We start from the raw sequence: 24356 nt of genomic DNA on the forward strand, positions 1-24356 counted from the left end.
AAGAACAATTTCATGATTTCAGGAATTATACAGAAATTCTAGTTTCATAATCAGAACAGCATTTGGGCCATGATAGTAAAACAGAATGTGGTTTCTTGTTTCTGAAAGACAAAGATACGATTCTGCTTGAGTTACACCCCTGGAATTGGACCAGCTGACTGGTTTCTGTTAGAAGACGTCAGACCTGCAGAATGAATGGAGGACAGAAGTGTGGACTAATGTCATTCTTAAAAAAAAAAAAAAAATTATGGATCTCAGACAATTTGACACTTCGCTATCAGTTGGGACGCTAGTTGATCATCTCTTTTGAGACAGACTTCTTCTGCTGAGGAGTAATGTTACAGTGGATGCATGCGTGTTCAGCATTCATTAATATTCTGCACGCTGAAAGTGAAGCTCTGGCTGGCCGGATGTGGGCTGTGGGCCACCAGATGACAGAACGCAGGGAAACAAAAATAGTCAAGGGAGGACAGAGAGGAAAGATGTCTGCTGGCAGAAGATTGCAAAATGATTTTTAAACATTAATAACTGACACATACAGCACTCTTATTTCTTTTGAATCTGCCTTTAACTGTCAATATATTTCAAATTGAGTGAATAAGGATATTACATAATGATGTTTAAGTTGTACATCGACTATGCCAATGCTTTTCGGGCTGTTTTTCTGTTACAATTTACAAAATATCTATGAAGGAAAATGATGCCAACATCTACCCTGTGGCTGTTAAACTTGTTTTCTTGGCTGTGGTGTAATATCACACCCTTACTAACAATACAAGTTTTTTTTTTGTTTTTTTTTTATGTGACTCTGAGTCCATAGAATACATCCTTTCAGTTTCTATTAGTGTTTCCTCCCTGGAGGTGGTGCAATGCTGCTGTGACATCAAATGTGAAATGTGAAAGGTTCTTCACTAGAAAAATTTTGCCGATAAAAATAATAAAAGAGAGAGTGTAGCTTTTGTCATGTTTTGTTTGGGGTTTTTTTTGCATAAAAAGTGTATTTTGCATAATATGGGACTTTTAAAGCTACACTAAGCACACTAAAAACAGCTCAGCATAAACACTTGAAACAAATAGAACCAGAAAAACCACTCATTCATAACGGTAACAACACCATCCCTATATTTAAGGTTTGGTTTTTAAATTCATATTGCATGCTGGAGGTATTGTATTATGTGTTGCTACAACTCGCTGCCTATATGCGTAACTTAACATCTTTAGGATATGTTCTCTGACATGCAAATGATTGAAAACATCAGGCCCAAATTACACTTTTCCTCTGCAGTTCATCCATTTGGATGTGTCTGTGTGAGTTTAGGAGGGTATTGACTGAGATGTCTGTCTTTTCTAAATGTTCTAAAACTAGCAGACTCTTTATTTGCGATGGTTGGCCTTAAAAAAATGTCTTTTCTGATGGCGTGACCAGTTTACTGCAAATAATTTACCATTTTTCTCATAACTAATAGTAAACTTGATCACAAATTTAAAAAAAAAATACAAAAAACCCCACATAAAATTATTTAAACTCATCTGTTTGATTATAAAATGTTGTTTTCAATATTTCTGCTTCTTAATTAAACTGAGTTTTAATTAAGTTTTGTACTAAAGGTTAATCTCAGGTTGTCTGAAAGTGTTAAAAAAAAAGAAAGAAAGAAAAATCATGACCACAAAAATAGATTTGATTGCTTCATTTGACTTTGACAGTCTTCTCAATCCTCCCTCTCCTCGTCTCCTCCATCAACCTTCAACCTTTATTTTGAAAATCTCATTCATTTGCATCTCCTTTTTCTCTTGGATCTTCAGTACTTGGTATAACATCTCTTGTGTATTTGTGCTGATTGTGGCGAGAACTACCCCGCTCAATGGGGCACTTGGGCAGTTATTTTAAGTGCAGCTGTTTGAGGCCGATGTCTTTTGGTACCACTTTTATAAGCAACAGCGGTAACAAGCCTCCTTCACATGCTGCTCACCTGCTGCCATTAAAAGACAAGTGCAGCAAGTAAATTAGATTTTATATTTGTGAATGCCTCTATGCACTCTTCCAGCACACACACACACATATATACTCCAGTGTACAAACATGTAAACACACTCCCACACAAGGTAATTTGTAATCATCCTTTTTAGAATAAATTATTCTACTTGCCACCGTCTGCTAATTTCATCATGATTTGGTAGGAAATTTGACAGAAAACAACTAATTGCCTCCCAACAGTTCCCACAGTCTGAATAAATCCCCAAATGAGCACGCACACACACACTTACACACACATACACACACACACACACACACACATACACACACACACACACACACACACACACACACACACACACACACACACACACACACACACACACACACACACACACACACACACACACACACACACACACACAAACACACAACTACTTGATAGGTTTCAGCCTTGGCAGAGATCCCTGTCTCTGTTCCCTGACAATGAAGGGGTATAATTGATCCCACATAACATCAGCGCGCGCGCGTACACACACACACACACACACACACACACACACACACACACACACACACACACACACACACACACACACACACACACACACACACACACACACACACACACACACAAACAAAAGAGCAAAGCATGATTGAGATATCTCTGAGCCAGAGGGAATCAGCACATATGGCACACTTCCAGCAATAAAAATATTACACACACACACACACACACACACACACACACACACACACACACACACACACACACACACACACACACACACACACATACACACACATGCAATTAAACATAAGAAACAATTAACATAATGCTTTACTGATAACTCTAAAAGCACAAGAGTCCTTAGTTTGTCAATATACAGCGTTGCTTGATTTCAAGTTTTATTTAGTTTCTATGGAGATTTTGATCAATTCAAACAAAGTTATTCAGAAATGAAGGAACTGTAAACAGTAACATATATTCCAAATCCATTAATGCTCAGTGTTAAATACATATATGGAGTCCTCCTGCTGTACCTTTCTTTAACGTCATCCATATCTATTCTTATTCATTTGGAGAGTTTGTGTGTATTTAACGGTCTCACAGACCACTGTCGAGTATATTGTCGCCTCTACTTTTTGAAATTTTATATTTACTAGCTGCGTCACAACTTCCTCAACCATTGCATATATGATATTGAAACTTTCAAATCTGCAGGCCTCTAGAGTGGATACATCAATTTAAAATAATATCATGGAAATATATGGGCAGTGACAATATCTATTTTTGTTCGTGAATAGAGTATAAATGAGTCCCATGAGTGTCATATAATTCTAAGTCCAGCTCAACTCTTTGTATATCTGTGTTGGAACTGTAGCTTCACTTCTTTGTCCAAAGCAGAGCTGATTGGAGGGTTTCTTCCTATTAAGATGTAAAGACCGCTGATGCTGTCAGCTGCTCAGAAATATTTTTTCACCACTGTACAAATATATCGCCATGCACCCCCTGAACAGATCCCTATTACTTACATGGATGGACTAGTCAGTCCATACATGGACTAACTAGCTTAGGAACTAACTAACTTAGGAACATACATTTAATTAATAACGACTTTGCGGAATTGTGAGGGTCTGGCAAATTAAGCACCAGTGAAAGCAAATTTCTGACTCTCTTATTTCATCCATAGCTATTTAGGTCACTATTCCACACAAATAAAGGTGGAATAAATGGAGAGACAGGAGACCACTCACCCTGAATATATGTACAGATGACAGGTGTTGGAGTTGCAGGGTCATTACCATCATAATCACCCAGTATTGATAGACTGGGAGCGATGGGATTGAAGAACACTCTTTTTTTTTTTCTCTCTGTCTAAGTCTTTTCACCTCTCCATTTGACCTTGCAGCAATCTATCAGTATGCAGCAGATTCTTCACTGATTGCAGAGCGCCTGGGTCTTTAGAGCAGAATAAGAATAGTTGAAATCTCCCTCAGGGAGTCAAGATTTTGACTGCATTTGAAAGTGTGCCTTCAAGTGCACATGTGACGAGTCAAGAGGAAAATAGTTGTGACATGTGACAGGCAATGGTAGGCAGCGGCCTGACAGTAGATTGCAGAAAAAAGCAGACAAACCGGTAGCACACACACATGCAACACACTGGACAACCTGTCACCGTTGGAGTTGGAGCTTTTAGCACTTCTTAGCAAGGCCATCTTCTTGAGACTGTGAAAAGACAAGTCAAACACACTCCAACACTCTGGGGAATAGCAACACATTTATGGTCATATCAAAACTCTTTCTGACTGCATCCAGTGACGAGACTCTGTCTCCAGAGGTTTCTGTGTTGTTGTTGTTGTTATTTTACCCATTTAACTTTTTTTTTTACTGTGGTATTGCATAAAGCTGCTGCACCAACAACCTTCTTGTTTGCTTTGGTTTTTCAGCTTACCTCTTTTTGTAAATTTATCCAAATACAGGAATTTGTGGCACTGTTGAACAAGAATGTTCAGAAGTTAACCTTGGCTTTAAAATTGTTTTTATCAGTGTTCACTTTTAGTCATGCAGAGGGAACTCAGAGCAGAATAGAGTTAAAAGGAGGAAATTGAAGTGAATAATAGATCTCATTAGGATTTGTTAGATACCTGTTCATAGATCCAGGGCATCTGTAACATTACAATCATTCGTTTGGAGTCATTATTGTGTCCACTTGATAAAGTCAATTCTGGCATTTACTCCCTTTCATTTCTGTTTTAGGTCATCACCGATTCCCTGGGTAGGGATGGTTTTCAAACATATTTCAAAGGACTTCATTAAGACTAGACCAAACGCTGAACTATGACGAATAAATTCAGAAAAAAAAAGCCATTCATTTAATAATCATGAAAGCAAAGTGAATTAAATAAATGTCTCGTCTCCTGTGGAGTTGCAGGTGGTGATTACTGACGCTGGACCTCAGTGATGCCTTTCCTTTCAATTTTGCTTTTTCTTTTCAAATGTTATTTGACGGACCTGGACCTGATTATATCCCATATTTTTTCTGATTGAAGTGCAGTCTGAAAACTACTTGTTTTCGATGCAACATTCTGTATTTGTTTCATTTGACTTGGTCACTTCATGTACTCCTCTCAACCCTGTGCTAACAAATTACTTGGATGAGCCTTTGAGATCACCAAATGTGATCAACTGCAACTATTTTTTCCTTTTGTTCTCATTTTGTCTTTCTTTTTCATTTGATTTAGCAAAAAATGTTGTTTTTTTCACTCTTAAGGCCTTACCTTCAGGCATTGAAATGCTGCAATCTGTCTCTAAATGTTTCACCATTAACTGCAAAAATCACTTGAAATGGTAAAGTCATTGCCAGACAGGAAATTTTTATTATTAGTGTTCTTATTTATGAATTTCTATTACGAAGTTTCTTTGTTTAAGGCATTAAATTATATATTTAGTTAAATATAGACGTCCGTCTGTCATTATTGTCAGCAACCATCATGTTCCACTCATTCTATGCCACTGCATCACCACTAAAAAGTGTGGCATCTCCATTATGATGGTGAAATGTTAGAATAACCGGTTGTCCCGTATCACGATGGGAAGAATCCTGAGCAATAATATGTGGGATTTGGGAAGAACGCAGTTGTGAAGAGCTGCAATGACTTACCATCTAAATGTTTGTTTTTGATTGAAATAACTGTGTGGGCTGATAAGAAAACGTGTGCATCTCCTTAATTATGAGCGGTTTTGTTTGTGGCGGTTCATCACACACACTCTATTTTTGATTATCGTTTTGTTAACTTTTCGGAGTTGACAAATTGTTGGTAATTAGAGGTTTGCAAATCAAATCAGGTGTGACAGAACAAAACTGAGCTGTGGATAAGTTGTTCTCACCCATGTTCACATTTTCTCACATTTTATTTTGTTTTATTTTTTTGCACAGTGATCTCCTTTTATTTCTATTAATTACAATCCATCTGTCAAAGGAAGGAGTCTGGAGACTTACAGCTCTATGGATGGGCTGAATTTAATGTGTGGACAGAAGGTGTGTTATAATACTTTAAGTTTTGGGCAATTGAAATGCAAAATCTATAGAAATCCTGAAAGGATGATGTTTTTTAAGAAATGACAGTGGCCAGGAGGAGAGCAGGTCAGAGTTACGGTCATTAAGACAACCTGCTCTGAAGAATAATGTGAGTCTATAAAAGAGAATAAAATTGCGTGGGTGTATGCATAAATTTCATAAATTGTACTCTATGTGGGAGGATGCTTTTCAACACAGCGACTTTCTTAAAAAATGAAGGCCAAGGTGAGAAACCTTGTGTTTGTTCTTGTGGACTGACCTCTTTGACTCAGAGACATAGTTTCATGTGCAATTATGGCAGAAAGGCAGAAGTTAGTTAAAAATGTGATTGTCAAAACTAGACTGTCTTTGGTTTGTGTTTTTGATCACGAATGATTTTTATAACATGCAAAGGGTGTATTTGATTTGAATCAATATTTATATATATTTGTTTTGCGTGTGTGTGTGTGTTTGTGTGTCTGTATGTTTGTGTGTGCGTGTGTGTTAAAACATATGAAAAAAAACCCAAAACTTCTGTTTTAATTGTAAATGTATTGGAAAGACCAAGAGGTGCAACACCTTTAAAACTACTGTATGAAAAAAAGTGTCACATGATTTTTGCAGTTTAAAAATTTCACCGTCCTTGTTTCCATTTTCATCCAAAAATGCAACATGTGAAATTCCAAAGCGATTGACTATTAGACTGGAAATCATAATCCTTTGTGTCCAAGTGAAATAGCTGGTTTTCATATTTTTCAATCGAGAAAAGTAAAGGTCAATATTAATGATTTTCATCCCCTTTTGAACCAGTAAACTGTCTGCTCACCAATGATATGAAAAAACTATTATAGACAATTTTAAAATCTTGAATTTCCAACAGTTTTTTTTCTTTCTTTTCTTCATATCTGTAATAAACACAAGCAGCTGGATCTGCTGATCAACCTTGACTTGAAGCTCTACAAACATTCAGTTTTCTTTTGCATCATTGCTTTGGATTTCTTTTCACAGCCTTCTAATTTAAAAAAAAAAAAAAATTATTTAATTTTTTTCTTAGCATTACTCTCAATGCTCTCTGTGCCATTTTTAACAACTTTCTATCAACAGATAGAAAGGCTTACAGCCTGTTGTGCTGGCATAAAGTGATCAAACGCAGGTTTCATAGTAGTGTCTGTATGATTTATTCCCTGTTGTCCATGAACCACAAAGTTATCCTGTTTTTAAATATTTGTTAAAGTTCTTTTTGCATGGGGAAGCCGTGTTTGTGTTTCTGTAATAGAATCCACTTCAATCCCATTTTTCACATGTTGAGGCATAAGATTTGGTCCAAAAACAAAAACAGAAGGATATAAACTTTCCAGTATGTGCTGAAATCCATCCAACCAGATTTTATAACATGTCCATATTTGAACCAAAACCTTTTCTCTTTGTTTCTTCTCGTTGGATTTCTTCCATGTTACACACTCCTGCATGCATACTATTGACTGCAAATTCATCACGTCCCCTGATGTTATCCTAAAATATCCATTTTTTATTCATTATGTTTTGTTGGACCGAGTGAAATGTGGCGTGAATGGCTTCTTGTTTCTGTTAAATTATTGTTCTGGTGAATTTTCTCTATTCTAATTGACATGTACTTTATCATAATTGCCTACATGTATCCATGGTTTTGTAGCCTTTAAAGAAGATTAAATATAGTGATATATTGGCGTTATTAACGGCCTTTAAATGATATCAGAATGAAAGTAGCTCTGATATGGTACGGAATGGTAATTTGATGTTCTAATGGGTCACCATTAGCTTTTATTACCACTCTACTGAAAAATACAGAGAAAAGTTAAAGTGTGGGTTTCTTTTTTTTTTTTAAAAAAAGACTGAAAATGAAGAGTTAAATTGGATGCAAGTGAGACACAGAGATACTCGGATAGAGGACCGTAGTGGAACTACAAGTCAAGTACCCTTTAAAAGAGAAGCACCATCACTGTCAGTCTCTTCAGCCTTCAGTGTCCACCATGATGACAGAAGAGCGCCGACAGAGAGAGAGAGAGAGAGAGAGAGAGAGAGAGAGAGAGGGGAAGGTAGAGTGAGTGTAATGTCATCTCCAAAAGCGAGAGAGGTGAAGGCTACGACCTGTGTATGGCTCATGGTGTCTGACAAAATGACTGTTAACAATGTAATTACATCACTATCTGGCAGCTAGCCTAGCCCTGCCTAACCCAATATCTCAGAAATCGCCGGGTCAAAGTAAAGGCTTGTAGAGAAATAAAGATGAGACACAGGCAGACATTCCAGCGATGACACGGACTGACATCCACGTGGATTTGTCTCAGTCTGTCTGTTATCAGGATTGATCAGAAGTTAAGAGCTGATTTTGATGATTGTTATCTGGATTCAGAATCGTTTTGTTGTAGCCGATCTCTTCGGCATTTCCATGGAGGATGTTTTCCTCGATTTTGTGTTCATCAGGCATAAACAACCTGACTGATTGGAACAACACATTTTAAAGAGAGTAATGGAAAAATAGCTGGATAAAACTACTGGGAACGTTTATGGTGCAGACTCCCATGTGTGTTTTAAATTAGAATTATTTATGTATTCAAGCCAGCCTATATTGTGAGATAGTTTTTCATATTATATTATATTATATTATATTATATTATATTATATTATATTACATCATATATATATATATATATATATATATATATATATATATATATATATATATATATATATATATATATATATATATATATATATATATATATATATATATAAAATCAATTATTATCAATTATTATATATGATTAGAAACATAGTCACATAGAAAATCAAGGTCTGATTTTAGATCTTTCCTGATTTGTAATGTTTTTCGGCATCAAAATTTTTTTTTTTTTCATTTTTTCTAATAATTATTCTTTATTAGGATTCCCATTTGCTGCCACTTAGTTAAATAATCAAACAATCAGTGTTTTATTCAGGTTTACATTTCTAATCTTCAGTTTAACCATTGCTATCATGTCATCACCATCACACCCTCAGGTCTCAGATGGATTTATTTCAATATATTCAAGGTAAACAAGCATCAGTAGAGATTATTCAAAGCTTTACGCAGAGGGCTTTTTGTAAACCACAAAAAATGATGTAGATAATGTGTTGTGTTGCACGCGAGCTTGGGTTTGGAAAAAAAAAAGCAAATTGATATTGGTCATAAGGACGGAGGGATGCTAATGTCAGACTACCCATTTGGTGGGTGTTTCCATGATGATCTTATGTAATAGACATGTAGGTAATGTAGACCCGCTTTGTTATACAATGTTACCATAAGGATTAAAGTGTAATCTCCGCAAATAATGCATCAGTTTGAGGTTTATGAAAAGCCATAATGTGGCTTAAAGGTGGGTCACACGTGGGATAAACCTACATCTGATCAGAGCAGTGGCATCAGCTGCTATCTATGCACACAATAAGTATTTAAAGCAGCTTACAGATGGAGGTTTATCCATCAGTTCAGACACGAGACAATAAATGGAAATCCCCAGAAGCTGGTATCTCATTTTCCTCCAGAGAAGTATGAGATGTAGCGTTCAAGCTGTGCAGGAGAAACATCCATTCCTCGCATCATGTATCGTGATGAAGACAGACACACATGCTGTTTTTTTTAGAATACCTTAAAGTCAATCCAGCTGCACACAGGTCCACGTCAATGTCATTAAAATGTCAATAGGAAATGATACAGTACACATATGACTGATCTGTGCATTGGACTGTCAGTGTGTGTGTTCATAATGTATGGATAAGCATATACTGTGTGCATTACAAGTAGAGCAGAGCAGGAATGCTGCCAGTTCAGTGAGTCCAGCTCCACAGAGGCCCAACATACAAGGGCCCAGTGATTCCAGAGAGGCTTTGAACTAAATAAGCCTTTTCTTTGCTGCTTGTATAGCAATTCAATATTCCACATGCATGGAAAAAATGCAACTGAGCGATCGCTTTAGATTCTAAGTCGCTGTTGTGAATTGATGCACGGCCTTCAAACTCTCTACTGGGATCAGTTGACTTGATAGAACTAACTTATGAGCATGTCGGTGTTTTTGTTTTTTTCCTGCACTTGGTATGCATCATTAATAAAATATGTTCTGTATACAATGTTAATTTGCTCAGAAGCAGCCCAGTGATGCTGAATGAGCTGATTTCACACCATAAGGGAGTGAAAATGGAGAAACTCTGCCGCCCAATCAATTGACTGTACAGTTTGTAGAGAAATAAATAATAAATAAAACAGATCCCCTTCACATGTAAATGTTCATAAATCTCAATGCCGTTTCTTCTCAGGATGATGTTGACTTTTGAAAGAAAGACCTAGGGTGTATACTTCTCTCATAGGATTTTAATATGTATGAACCTATTGGTTCACAGTGAGAGGTGAAAATGTCAGTGGAAAAGACGTCAGAGTCACTTAAACTTTAACAGAAAAAATAGATAGATGGATGGATGGATGGATGGATGGATGGATGGATGGATGGATGGATGGATGGATGGATGGATGGATGGATGGATGGATGGATGGATGGATGGATGGATGGATGGATGGATAGATAGATAGATAGATAGATAGATAGATAGATAGATAGATAGATAGATAGATAGATAGATAGATAGGCAGGCCAGGGTAATAGCTATATATAAATATATATATATATATATACATGGTCAGTGTATCTTTAAATGACCAATAGCAGTATGTGTCAGCTGACTTAGGCTTGTTCTTTTTTTAAAGCTCATTGATTTTTTTTTCTTTGAAAGTATTATCCTGTTATTTAATGAACAGAAGGAAGGAAAATAAAATGAGACACTGCAGTACTATTTTCCTGATCCCAATCACTGCTATTAAAAAGATTTGATTGCACCAGAAATGCTACATTTGTTCATAAAAAAAAAAAAGTCCCATCATATCTATCTGTCTGTCTGTCCATTCATCACTACTGTAATGTCTTTTTAAGCATGGGAGCATGTTTGGGTGTATTCTTTCCATGTGTCAGCACAACCTCCCCTAATTTTTGTTTTTTGCTTTATGGTCAAAGATGGAAACTTGGCTGGAACAAAGTTACAACTTCAGTCCACACACACACACACACACACACACACACACACACACACACACACACACACACACACACACACACACACACACACACACACAAAACACATTGGTGCCGAATATATTCCAGCCTATTTCCCAAAATAATGGGATGTGCAGTGTGTGTGTATGTGTGTGTGTGTGCTCGTATGATGTCCTTTGAAGTACGCTGACATTTTGTAGAGCGATACATGATTATGTTCACACAGTGTGGAATTGCGCGTAAGCTGGCCAGTTTCTCAGAGTTGCACATCAAAAGCATTTGTGTCTCTTGGGGTGGGTTGCTTTTTTTACTTCAACTGTATGCAGTTTTTTTGTTTTTTTGGGTTTTTTTTAAGTCCAGTAGCAGGAACCATGGATGTTAGAATTTAAAGTCTTGATGAGTTAAACAAAATCAGCTTTAAACCGTTATCAGCTTTGTTCAGGCTATGGTTGGGGTGATGGATTTAATTCAATGACAACGTTACATTTCATTTTGAACATGTGATTTCACTGAGAGATTAAGGCAGAAAGAACAAAAAGTGTATTTCAATTGGTTTTTTCATGCATAAAAAGTAAAATAAGTCTGAATCAGTGGTAACTTCATTCAATCTGATATCTTGAAGAAGTGGATGAATTTAGGGCTATGACGTCTGACCTCTGACCATGACATCAAACAGGATTCAGATGACATTGAATGTGGAAAATCTGTCAATTTTAAGGCTGTTTCTGCAATGTTACAGCTACTAGAATGTTGACGCCATCTATTGGGACATCAGGGACATCTATTGGGACGCCATCTATTGGCATTTGGCATCAAGAAATGTAGGTCAAAATCGAGGCAATGACCGTGTAAAAAAAAGTAGACTCCTGTATATGCTCAATATACAAAACTTGTAAATCTCAGAGCTGCATCTGCAATGGTTCAGCTGGTAGAGCTGCGTCATCACCCATATTGACCTTTGATCTCAAAAAGTAGGTTAAAATCGGGGTTAAGACCTTGTCTTTAAAACGGCTTCCGAAGACAACCACAATGCATCGCCTGTGTGAATTTGAAGGCCGTGCTTGTCGGTTTATCAGTTCATCAGTTAGAGTGGTACCGATGGTTGTGGCCAATCTGTTGGATGCTGACGAGTAGGGCTTAAGTGGTCCGGCAGGGTCAGATGCTGATGAGATGGTTTGGTGCCAGTGATCAGGAGAGGGGAAGGCAGAACGGATCTGGATAGGCTTTGTGTTGAGACTGACAAATAAATACGAAGGAAGAAATAAGAAACAAGCAGGAATGTGAGGAAAATGGAAAAACAGAGAAAACATGAGAGAGAAAGGACTGGGAGATTACTGATCCTGAAATCCACACAATGATATTCGAAGCCATAAAAATGTGTATGAAACTCTTTGTGTCTACACACAAACATCTGGAAAATGCTTTGAAATGTTCAACATACTGGTGTGTGTGTGTTTAACATTATCAATCAGCTTCTTTCCCTTTCTCCTGTGTGAAAGAAGCATCTGGTTGGCTAACTAGTGTAAATGCATTCAGCCTGAGATATCACCAAAATGCAGCTCAATGGACTCAACAGTCTGGAACAAATAACAGAATTATTCTGAGTGGATTACACTTACGCATGCCTGGACCACCTGTTTCATGAAATCAAAATGACATAAATCCAAAAGTAAATAAATAAATAAAACTTAATTTCACTGCGGAGGATTAAGCCTGTGTTGACTTAGCCAGTGAACTGACGGTAAATACCGAACATCTGTCAGGATGGCTGCCTGGCACTGCTGTTTTAAGGAAGGGGATGTTCCTGTCAGGATAACCTCTTGAGGGTTTGAACTGCTCGCTAATTCCCAGACTACCTGACAAAAAGAACTCTGGGTTGTGACCGGGGTTGAAATTGTTCATCACAATGTCTGCTCTGATTCATATGCGTTACAAATGAGATTGCAGCAATTTGACGGCCATGATAAGAAAAAAGAGATATAAAAGAATCTGTGGACTTGTTCTGAATACAAATGAACTGCTCTGGCTGCATTGGAGAATTACTAAAGATGGAACACTTATCTGTTAAAAATTACTTCTCCTCCTTTACATTTCAATAAGAGGAATGTTCATGGTTTATTAATTGGACCCTAGGACACAAAAGTTGCCATAATAAACAGCAACAAGAACAACAACAACAATATTGTTATTATAATTATAATTTTTATTATTATTTTCCGACTATTATTATTATTATTATTATTATTATTATTATTATTAATAATAATAATAATAATAATAATAATAATAATAATAATGTAATAATAAAAGCAACACAATATATGCTTACTCATCATGAATACCCTTGCAAGTATGTTTGATATCCACTGATAGCTTGGGAGATGATGTAATGAGGTAGTGATGGAGAATAGTCACTGGTTGCATCGCAGCATCTGTAGGTTGTGTTAATGAGGCCAGCAGTAAATGATGCTACCAGATATTAACGGTTGAACTCTGGTCTGACACGCCGTCTGTCTCTAATGGGTCAGCAGCTGTACTCCTGAGGGGATACTAACTCCTGCTCATTCACAGTGATGAATCTGTCGGCGTTAGATTGCTTTGAACTAGAATACTGACAGTCTAGCATTCCAATGTATTCTAATTCAGACAGAAAATTGGTAGGAAGGATTTAATCTGCCAAAATATGTGTGAATTTTGTGATTTTTTTTTTAAATTTGTGACATTGAATCAAATTACCTTGCAAATGCTAAACAAAAGAGAGATGATGTTGTTCTCGAGTTTGCAGCACAAATCTATGTCATGTACTACCAATTTGGTCAGAATTGAATTCTTACTTGATTTGTGCAATGGTGATCAGTGCCTTCAAAAACAGTCCTCTGCTTGGAGATGTTCCATTCAAGCAAATATAATCATTATAAGGTTCAGATTAGACTTCATAAGCAACAATTCAATGTAAAAACCCCAGGTTTATTCTAGTTTTGTCAGGATTTTGTGGTGTTCAGAATGTTTTCCAAAGGACAGACATAAGACAGACATAAGGCACTAAAACATCTGTCATTTTTTTATTGCTGTTGTTGTGCTGCCTCTATTTGTGTTAAAAGAGTGATGTCAGAGTAATGTTAAAATTTTTAAGAGATAGATGCTCACTTTTCCTCTTAACAGTCTAAGCCACAGTTTTGTTCGTTACGTAATGGGATCATTTGTTGAAGGTGAAATATGTAAATTGTTGACTTATTGTTCCCTGTGTTGTTTACTGTTCTGGTGCCACTCTATGATATTATATTATTTCTCATATTAATTATAATGCAAGTTTATGTGTGCTAGGGGTGTGTTGGGGAGGTACAGTTTGTCTGTTGTGGGGTTGATCAAACTTCTTGTTACAATACACACTCACCTATAAACCCTAAAGGCAGTTAGTAGCCTACAAATGAGTTACTTTTCCACATCTGCTTTACTGTGTGACTTATTACTCAATAAACCTGCCTCGTTTATGTGAGAATACCATGTAGTCAATCACTCCATTATCCAGCCCAAACCAATTTAACTGCACTTGTGCTCTGTAGTAACTGAGTTATGGCCTCGTGTTGTCACTCGGGCTTTGGTTGCTGCCTTGGAGCCTCCGGAGCTCTGAACTTAACTGCATTCTTTTTTTCTTCTCAGGTCTCAATAATGTCACATTCTGACTACCATCACCAGTGTCTGCATAAAGCTTCAAAAAAATATCATGAATGAAAGAGTGCAATAGAATACATCTATCTATCTATCTATCTATCTATCTATCTATCTATCTATCTATCTATCTATCTATCTATCTATCTATCTATCTATCTATCTATCTAGAGATTAGAATAGAATAGAATAGAATAGAATAGAATAGAATAGAATAGAATAGAATTTGATTTGCATATTGATTTAGCAAAAGTTTTACGTCTGATGCCCTTCCTGAAACAACCCTCTGTATTTATCCGGGCTTGTAACCGACACAATAAGACTGGCTTGTGCCCTCTTGCCACTACATTAATACAATAGAATAGAATAGAATAGAATAGAATAGAATAGAATAGAATAGAATAAGATTATCAATAGTCATTTATTTCTTGTTTAAACCAAGCACAATGCAACACTGCTGTTTACAAGCTGCTAACAGGTACACAGTGTTTCTTCTGGGATGTTAGTTCAGATTTCCTGTGTGAGCCATGAGAAATGATCAGAACCACGACATCATTTCATAATATTTATGTTCAGACTTTGGTGGACGGCCAATGAGAGTAAGGATAGAAATGGTATGAGAAGATGTACAGACTTCCTCTTCTTCCCTTTAATGGCTCCCTCCACTGTTGACGGTGGATCTAAAGGAGTTTGACAGAGCCGGTGAAGGCAGAGGGTGGGAAGAGATGGATGGATGGATAAGTGAGGGCAGAGGCAGGGAGAGGACAGATGGGTAGCAGTCACAGCGGTAAAGAGGTGTGATGGAAAAGGACACACACACACACACACACACACACACACACGCACACACATTTTGCATGTTGACACTGAGGTATGAGCTGCAACATAAAACCATGTGAATAATGGCGAATGCTTCTCAGATTGATGACACTCGTCCCTGTTTTTCTCTCTCATTTTTATTGTTGGAGACGGATTGCTGCTCAGACCTTACCTGCTAATGCTAAATTCAGAAGCTCAGACACTGTGACATAGTCTACTATGACAGCTTTGTTACATGTAGTGGTTTTTTTTTTTTTTTTGGTGTAACCTTTTTTTGACTCCTGATAGGTTTATTGCAGGCTGGGCTCACATTAGAAGACTTTTAAAATCCAAAGAGATTGAAAAAAAATTGAGATTCTCACTGGGGGATTAGGAATATCCGTCAGAAAGTTAGTGAACATTAAATTATTGCTGTTGTCATGTGTAAAACTGGATCTCTAAACATTACACATGACCAAATGGAATAAACATCCGAACAGGCCAAAATGTCAAAACTATAGTAGGCAAGACAAAAAAGTCAGGGTCAAACCCACCTGATTGTCGTGCTGTGTTAATCTATCTAACTGATTCTTGTATCATTGTTTTATTTGTTGACCAAATTTATATTTTTTTTTTACATTGATAGACACTGTCAGTGCCCAGAACAGAAAGGATTGGTTATGTTGGTGATCTTTTTATTACACTTTCCAATTTAGTTAAGAGTTAAGAGTTTTTTCCACAAAATGAAACTTACAAATGCTACATGCCTGCATCTATTTTGAATATTCAATTCACAAATCAAATAATACAGGCTGTTGCTGAGTTAATGTAAACCTGCTGGTGTCTGTTGACAAAATCCACAGTACAAAGTTTCAGTCTGACACAATCCAAAGCAGGATTTTGCTATTTATTGTAAAGATGTGAATGTGGTTGCTGCTACAGCCACAGCTGGTGATTGCTATCTGCACTGATGCAATTCCATCAGCGGTGTGTTTGTTCAGTGGGCATGTGGTGTATTTGCATTGAATCCATTTGCAACAGCTGGTGAAGTTGTAGCTTCACTACAGCGGCCCACGTTTATGCTCACTAAAATTCAGCGTGCTCATTCAAGTAAGTCTCACGCACGGCAAATTGTGTAACCATGGCTGCCCGACCACACCTCTGTTATGTAACTGCTCTCAGTGGTGCACTACCAGCTCTGTGGTGCCTGGTTGGGTTAATGCGTGGGAGCATCCGTACTATTCTCTTTCACTACTGAGTGGTTTTGATGCAAAATTGCTGCTGTACCAATTACACTCGCAGTGGCCTGTTTGAAATAATCCATCGCAGTAGTTGTTGTTTTTTGTTTTTTTTCTCTTGTTCTGCAAAAAAAACTGGTTCACAAGTCTGATCCGTATGATCTGTTTTTGTCAGCGAACATCATGGAAGAAAGAAATAAAAATTAAATCAAGCAGTCATTGAAAAGGAAATTAAACTCTTTTTTTTTTTTTTATTATAAAGAGTTTTGGAGCTGCAAATGCCTTTAACAAACTGCAGCCAAATCATCAAGATTCTGATGAACAAACTTCAAATATCCTTGAAGTTAGTTGGATGAAAATCTTGTATGTTAAAAAAAAACAAAATGTTGAATTTGTCAGAACTGTCATGCAATTAGTGGTAAAATATGTCTATGCATAAATAAAACGTCAGATTTTCTTCGCCTGTTTTGAACCCATTCTGTGATGGAAATGTACTGTACTAGCATTCCTGATTATATTCCTGATTATATGTATGACATGAGTGAGTGTGTGTGTGTGTGTGTGTGTGTGTGTGTGTGTGTGTGTGTGTGTGTGCGTGCGTGCTTGCATGCGTGCGTGTGTGTGTGTGTGTGTTGATGTTTATGCATATCCAAGATGACTGTGAAGAACTGTCATAAGTATCAGAATTAAAATCACCTCATTAACATTGCCTCTGGTGAACAATGATGATGGTAATTCTACAAACAGATTAACCTGCATTAATATCAGATGGGTACTTGCGTCTGTTCTGGCTCTTTCTTCCTTCAGGATGATTACAAAAACCATTATGTCTTTGTTCATGTATGACATGTACCTTTTAAACATTGCTGGATTTTTTTTTTTTTTTTCTGGCTTACTTTTGCTGTCAGTTAGAAACCATGAAAATCAGACTTTCTTTCACACATAGTCAGAAAAGCTCAGCTGTTTTAAAACACAACTAATCTAAAATTTCTTTTTTTGTTTATTTGTGCAAAAATCCATGTAATCATTCACATGTTTTCTATTTATAGGTTTTCAAATGAAAGAAGGTGCAGCCTATAATAAGCTCCGTTCAGACCTGGATGGAATAGAAAGATGATGCTATCAATCTGCAGTGTGACGCTATACACTAGATAATTGCAAATTGCGTGCACGCACACACACACACACACACACACACACACACACACACACACACACACACACACACACACACACACACACACACACACACACACATATGGACGATGTTCTCTTCCTGCTCACTAACCTATTTCAATTATTCAGAAGAGTGACATGCTGGCTGCCGGCTGGCTGGCGATATGGTTCTATCTATTCACTCAGTCAACGATCAGACACACACACACACACACACACACACACACACACGTACACGCACACGCACACGCACACGCACACGCACACACACACACACACACACACACACACACACACACACACACACTCCCATCAACACAGTGTCTATATTTGTCAGTTTTACATCTGTGTAGCCAAACATACCAAACAAACTCCAGGGACTTGATTGTATAAGGTTTCATATTCACACCCAGTGTGTATGCATGTACTGTATGTATGGGGGATTGTGGTTCTGCTGTATGTTGTATGGATTGATGTTTGAATTTCAAAATCCCATTTATTCAACTGTTAGCACATTAAAGCTCATTGTGCACCCAAACATGTGCCTCTGAGGATTGAGAGTATGACTACACTGTCTCCATGTTCCAGCTGTACAGGAATGTCAGTGTGATTGTGTAAATGACTGGAATGAATAATAATTGCTCACATTATAGTCCTGCTTTGGAATTTCTGATTTTTTTACTGTACAAGTTTCAGTGTCTGAGCTTTATATTGTAGAGGATCAGTGACTGTTTTTTCAAATAGATGAAATGCAGCTCTGCTGCCATATTTTCCAGCTTATCCAATCAGACGGGGAAAAAATAAATGTTCCAAAAGCAGCCCTTTAAGTAAGGGATCATTGATGTTCATCAGCTGTCTGTATCCCTATTCTCTATGTTCAAGACAGGAATATTGCACGTTGATTGCATCTCACCATAGTGTATGAATGTTACAAAGGTATAATGAGGGGTTGTTGTTCAAAAAAGATATTTTTGTTGGCATGTGTGCTACAGCAGTGAAAGATTATAGATAACGGTAAATAACAATATTTATATATATATACTTTTTTTTTTCGTGAAAATCCTACTGGCTAAAATAAGCTGTAATTTGTAGCTTTGCCAGCATTGAGTTTGTAGAAATAAGATCACAAATATAACTGGATAAACTGAGCTTCTCCCACAGGGCGTCCGGGCTAACCCTTTGATATGAGGGTGAGGAGCTCAGTAACCCCGGAGGGGATCAGACTGGAGCTAATGTTCCCCCACGCCGACCGGAGTCAGCTAAGGTCGGGATTTTGTTTAGGACCCAGGATGCACTGGAGGGAATGTATCTCTTGGCTGGCCTGGGAACACCTCTGTGGACCCCCAGAGGAGCTGGGGGGAGGTGGCTGTGGAGAGGAATGCTTGGGCTTCTCTGCTGAAAATTAAGCAGAAGAGAATGAATGAATGAATGAATGAATGAATGAATGAATGAATGAATGAATGAATCAATGAATCAATGAATCAATGAAACATAAGCAAATGAGTTTTCTATCTCCCAGTCAGAAATGACCTGGACTTGTTGAGGTGCATGAACTACACGGTTCATGTTCATGATATGGTGCAGCATATTTCCATATGTGGTTGATTATATTGATTTTGTTTTAAAGAATGCCACCTCTAATAATGCTCCCAGTGTGAACTGGTTATCTGTAGGTAACAGGCATGTGATTACAGTATTTTCCGCACTATAAGGCGCACCTAAAAGCCTTTAATTTCCTCAAAAACCAACAGTGTGCCTTATAATCCAGTGCGCCTTTTATATGAAGACTGTTTTGAAATAGGCCATTCATTGAAGGTGCGGTTTATAATCAGATGTGGCTTATAATCCACTGCACTTTATATATGACTTTTTTTTTTTTTAAATTGGCCATTCATTGAAGGTGTACCTTATAATACAGTGCACCTTATAGTGTGAAAAATACTGTAATTGGCTTCCTGTCTACACTTTAACCTGTAGCATTGTCAACTGCAATAAAATGAGAGGCTATATTTAATAGAAGGCTTGATGGAGGAATTATGCCGTAACAGCGGGGAATATTCAGTTTGCATCAGTGGTAATTTAACACAGTCCTCATATGAACAAAACTAATCAGTTAAGATCGACTAGCGCTGTAACTGAAATTGAAACAGACAAGAGCACAGCAGGGAAACTAGGCTTCAAACCACAGATATTCTGGTTGAAGCTACAAAAGCAATAAGAGCTGAAAACAGACAGACTTTAAGGGGCAGAGATATCTCTCTATTCTTAGCGCCGACACACTTGAGTTAAGAAGCCAACAGTTAACAGGAGGCGGCTGTGGCCCTGATGGAACCACAGAACGACGCCAGAGCGGCCCGGTGAGCTCCCTCTGTGAGGCTGCTCTGGAAACACATGTCATCACGGCAAACGGGTCCCAAATCACAGCAGTTTCTCAACCTGAAGTGTCTTCAGAAGAAGTTATGTTTATTAATCAATTAGTTGAGCAAACATAAAATTTACATTTTTCGTTCCATCCACTCAATTGAATGATATCCTTTGTTGCTTTTCTCTGACATATTTGATGATGATGATGATGATGATGATAATAATAATAATAATAATAATTAGCCATTATTATTATTATTATTATTATTATTATTATTATTATTATTATTATTATTATTATTATTATATTACTATTATTATTATTATTAATATCAATAATAATAATACCATTATTATTATATTATTAATAGTGATAATACTAATAAAATATCTTTATGTGTGACATTGCTGAATTGAAGAGATCATACTCTGGGAATTTTGATGAGCATTTTCGTCATTATCTGCATATTTTTAGAGGCTAAAAGATAACATTGCTATTATTTAATTTATTATATATTGTTCTGTAGGATGTACAGTCTGATCACATTACCTTACAGATCACTGTCAAACCCCACAGAGCAACGAAGCAAACCAAAAGTTTGTTTCTTTTATATGGAAAATATATATCCCACCATACTTTTTTGTGTTATTTTTCTCAATTTTAAAAACATGTGAAGGATCATGTTGTGATAATGGGTTGGTACAAGTAAAATGCACTTTGGCAGCTGAAAGCGGTAAAATGTCATAAAGTTCTTTCTATTGCCCACGCTGTGAACTTGAAGATAAAATTTAAACAGCTTCTATTTAAGCACATATCATGCTGCGTTGCAGCCTAGTTAGAGCTTGTTCTGGTTATGACTTACACAAGATATTAAATTATTGAGACTGATTGTATTTTTTATAGATCTTGTTTTGTGGATGGAATCGTAACACACAGGGATTCACCATCTTCAGGAATCCATGTTAAGTAAAGTTACTGTGGTGTTTCACCCCGGGAACCTGGGCTCATTAAAGCATGAAAGCCTGTTCTACAAATCAGCCTTAAACTGAGAAACTATAGTCTCAGAGGATGTAGGGTTTTCAGACTTCACCAGTTATCTAGGAATCAACAAGAAACTAGCTGACCATAATTTGTGTCATGATGCTGTCTAGTGCAACTTTAATGCTTTGCGTCCTTATGGATTTCATCGAAGGTTAAATGCTGCTGCTACATTTGGAAGATTGTTAATGGGGACCCATAATGATTATTTGAAAACAATATTTAAATATATTAAAACTGTAGCCACGGGTTACATAAAGCAAATAAGTCGTCCTTCGTCAGTTTGTAAATTGTTGACATGAATAGATTTGTGCTGCTTTCTCCTCTGCAGGTAAATAAGGTTGAAAACTTTCCACTTCAAACTCCTGCAGCTGAGCTCATTTCAGAATCATATTCTGAGTCAAAAATAGTAAAGAGTTTGGAGAATGAAAGAAAGATTAATTTAATTTATTTGTTAAAATCATTCCGTAATGTGCACAGTTTGACTGCTGTGCATTTAACAAAGGAATAAAATAAACAGCAAAGTAGCAAAGTGAATTTACTGAGCATTCATTGTACACTTTATGGTGTCTTATAAATCTGGATTCAAGCTTGTGTCCTTGCATGGTGTACAGGGTGCGGTCCTGTACATTAACTCTAGTCAATCATTTTCTTGGTCTAGCAGATCTGCTGACAAAGAGGCTGATTCTTTCTCTCTTTTTTTTATTCATGCTACTTTTCCAAGGTCATATCACGGTGAGAGGGGAGTTAAAAATCATGAATATCATCTTTCTCACATTAATGTCTCATATGTTGTGTAATGAGCTCAGTTGCTTGGAAATAACTGTTTGCAGGAACACATCCTTGAAAACTGAGGTCATAATGCAGTCATACCTGTGATGGCCCTCCAGTGATGCTTCTGGGTGTGTGTTTTTGTGCTCCTGTAAGCAGATTTTATTATTAGCTGGCTGTGATGACTCTGTGTGTATGCATGCATGTGTGTGTGTGTGTGTGTGTGTGTGTGTGTGTTGGTGTTTGAGAGAGAAAGAGAGAGAGATGATTGATGCGATGTGAGTCTCAAATGTCCTCTGCGTGCATCTCGTCTCCTTCTGTCTTCATCTTCACATTCATCCTTCTTTGTCTTCTTTTTCTCATTTTTTCATTCATATCACCCCTTCCAATGCCACGACCACCATCTTCCTCCACCATTGCCATTCCCTTACTCCCATTTCACTGGTTTCCTGTGCTTCTTTCCCCTCCCCTCCACCTTAGTCTTTACACTCCCTCTCTCCTTCCATCCCCTCCACCGTGCTGGCTCAGCTGGTACAGAAGCTACCTTTGTTGCAGCTGTGTCCTCCATCCTTGGAGGGTGGATATCTGAAAAGTGAGACTAATATAAGCAAAGAAAAATCCAACTGGGAGAACTGGATTAAAAAGAGGAAACGTATGATAAGATCGATCTAATAGAAAAGATTGAGCTCAAAGAAGAAGGGATTAAGATATGTTTTGATCGATGGCTATGGTTGTACACGTCATGATATCTAGTGTGTAGGGTCAAATTTCTTGTACAAGCGTATTGGTCTATATGACCTGAACTCATCTCAGTTACATGAAGTTTATTGACGATTAAGTTGATTTTGAATCAATCATGCTGAAGCTTGTACACTATTACAATGTCACTGGTAATCATCCTTGCTATATTCTACATAATAGCTTGTCATGACACGAAAATAAACGTTCTCTCTTAAACGTTGTTCTTTTTATGTTTTCTGACTAATTAGGAACACCTATTAATTTGTTTTTATCTCCTGTTTTAGTGCTTGAAAAAAAAAGGAAGAAGAATTTGGATCTCCGCCCTCATCCATGATGTTGTAGCCATGGTAACATGTGAATTTTAAAGCAAGATCGTTATCCAGTGTTGCATCTCTGAAGGTAAGGAACTTTTTTTAGAGAGGAACACTGACAATACTTTCATGTCTGTAGGATCAGTTTGAAGCTGGAACTGGGAAATATTTAATGTAACACAGCATAAAAACTGGAAACAGGGTGGAACACCATCCCAGACTCTGTTCAGAGGTCATAAAAGGCACCTTCAGGCCCTCAAACCAACGTAGTATATCTTGAATTTTTTTGGGGTTCCACAATTTACAACCCATGAGCTTTTTTTTTTTTTAAATTACAATTAGTTATATGTCTAGATTAAATGAAAAGGATAGAACATATTAGATATGTACTATAGAAGATATTCGGTCAAGCTCTTTCATTATGTTTATAATATAAAAGCAAATCTTGGTTTTCGAACGCTTTAGACATCGAACAAACCGGAATTCGACCAAAAAATTTGGAAATGTTTTAGTCTTACAAGTCGAACAAAATCTGGAAGTCGAACATGAAACAAATGCTTTTTTCTCGCCGCCAAGCGCGAGAAAAGGTGAGAAAAGTCAAGAGAAAACGTGACGGTAATGCGCTTTTTATTTTAGTTTACTTGTATTCAATGATTTTTCACTTAATTTGCGTTCCATTGCCAATGGTATGAGTTAAGGTACCGTAAACTTCTGTCCAAAAGACGACGGTAACTCGTACCTCAGGCTAACCTGATTACATAAATGTTTATTTTTCTTTCTTTCTCATGTTTTCTTCTTTCTTTTACATTTCTTTGATATGTTTCATCACTATACAAATTGATGAATAAATGACATTATGAAATAACATATGTTGAAAAAAAGTAGTTTTCTAGCGTCTTGGAACGGATTAAGACCATTTACATTAATGGAATGGGGAAAATGTACATGGAATTTGAACAAATCGGTATTCGAACAGCCTTCCGGAACAAATTGTGGTCGGAAACCGAGGTTTGCCTGTATATTCTATGCTAAGAATACAGTCTGCTGGTTCTTTTTTATATTCTTTGTCCATCAAAACTTTGGTTTGACTGTC

At 37.1% G+C, this 24356-nt stretch overlaps 1 protein-coding gene across 4 annotated transcripts in view; it reads left to right on the plus strand.

Annotated features, from left to right (window-relative positions):
* lrfn5a (leucine rich repeat and fibronectin type III domain containing 5a) overlaps positions 1-24356 on the plus strand; it is a 100395-nt gene that overhangs the window by 26862 nt on the left and 49177 nt on the right. For 3 of the 4 annotated variants that reach the window (XM_068339085.1, XM_068339084.1, XM_068339087.1), the window contains exon 2: positions 23237-23351. The exons of the other annotated variant lie outside the window; for it this stretch is intronic. The gene's annotated coding sequence lies outside the window, so the exon portion shown is untranslated. The remainder of the gene's footprint in view (positions 1-23236; positions 23352-24356) is intronic. 4 annotated transcript variants of the gene reach the window in all.

The sequence above is a fragment of the Antennarius striatus genome, chromosome 17, assembly GCF_040054535.1.
Source record: "Antennarius striatus isolate MH-2024 chromosome 17, ASM4005453v1, whole genome shotgun sequence".
Classification (NCBI taxonomy): domain Eukaryota; kingdom Metazoa; phylum Chordata; class Actinopteri; order Lophiiformes; family Antennariidae; genus Antennarius; species Antennarius striatus.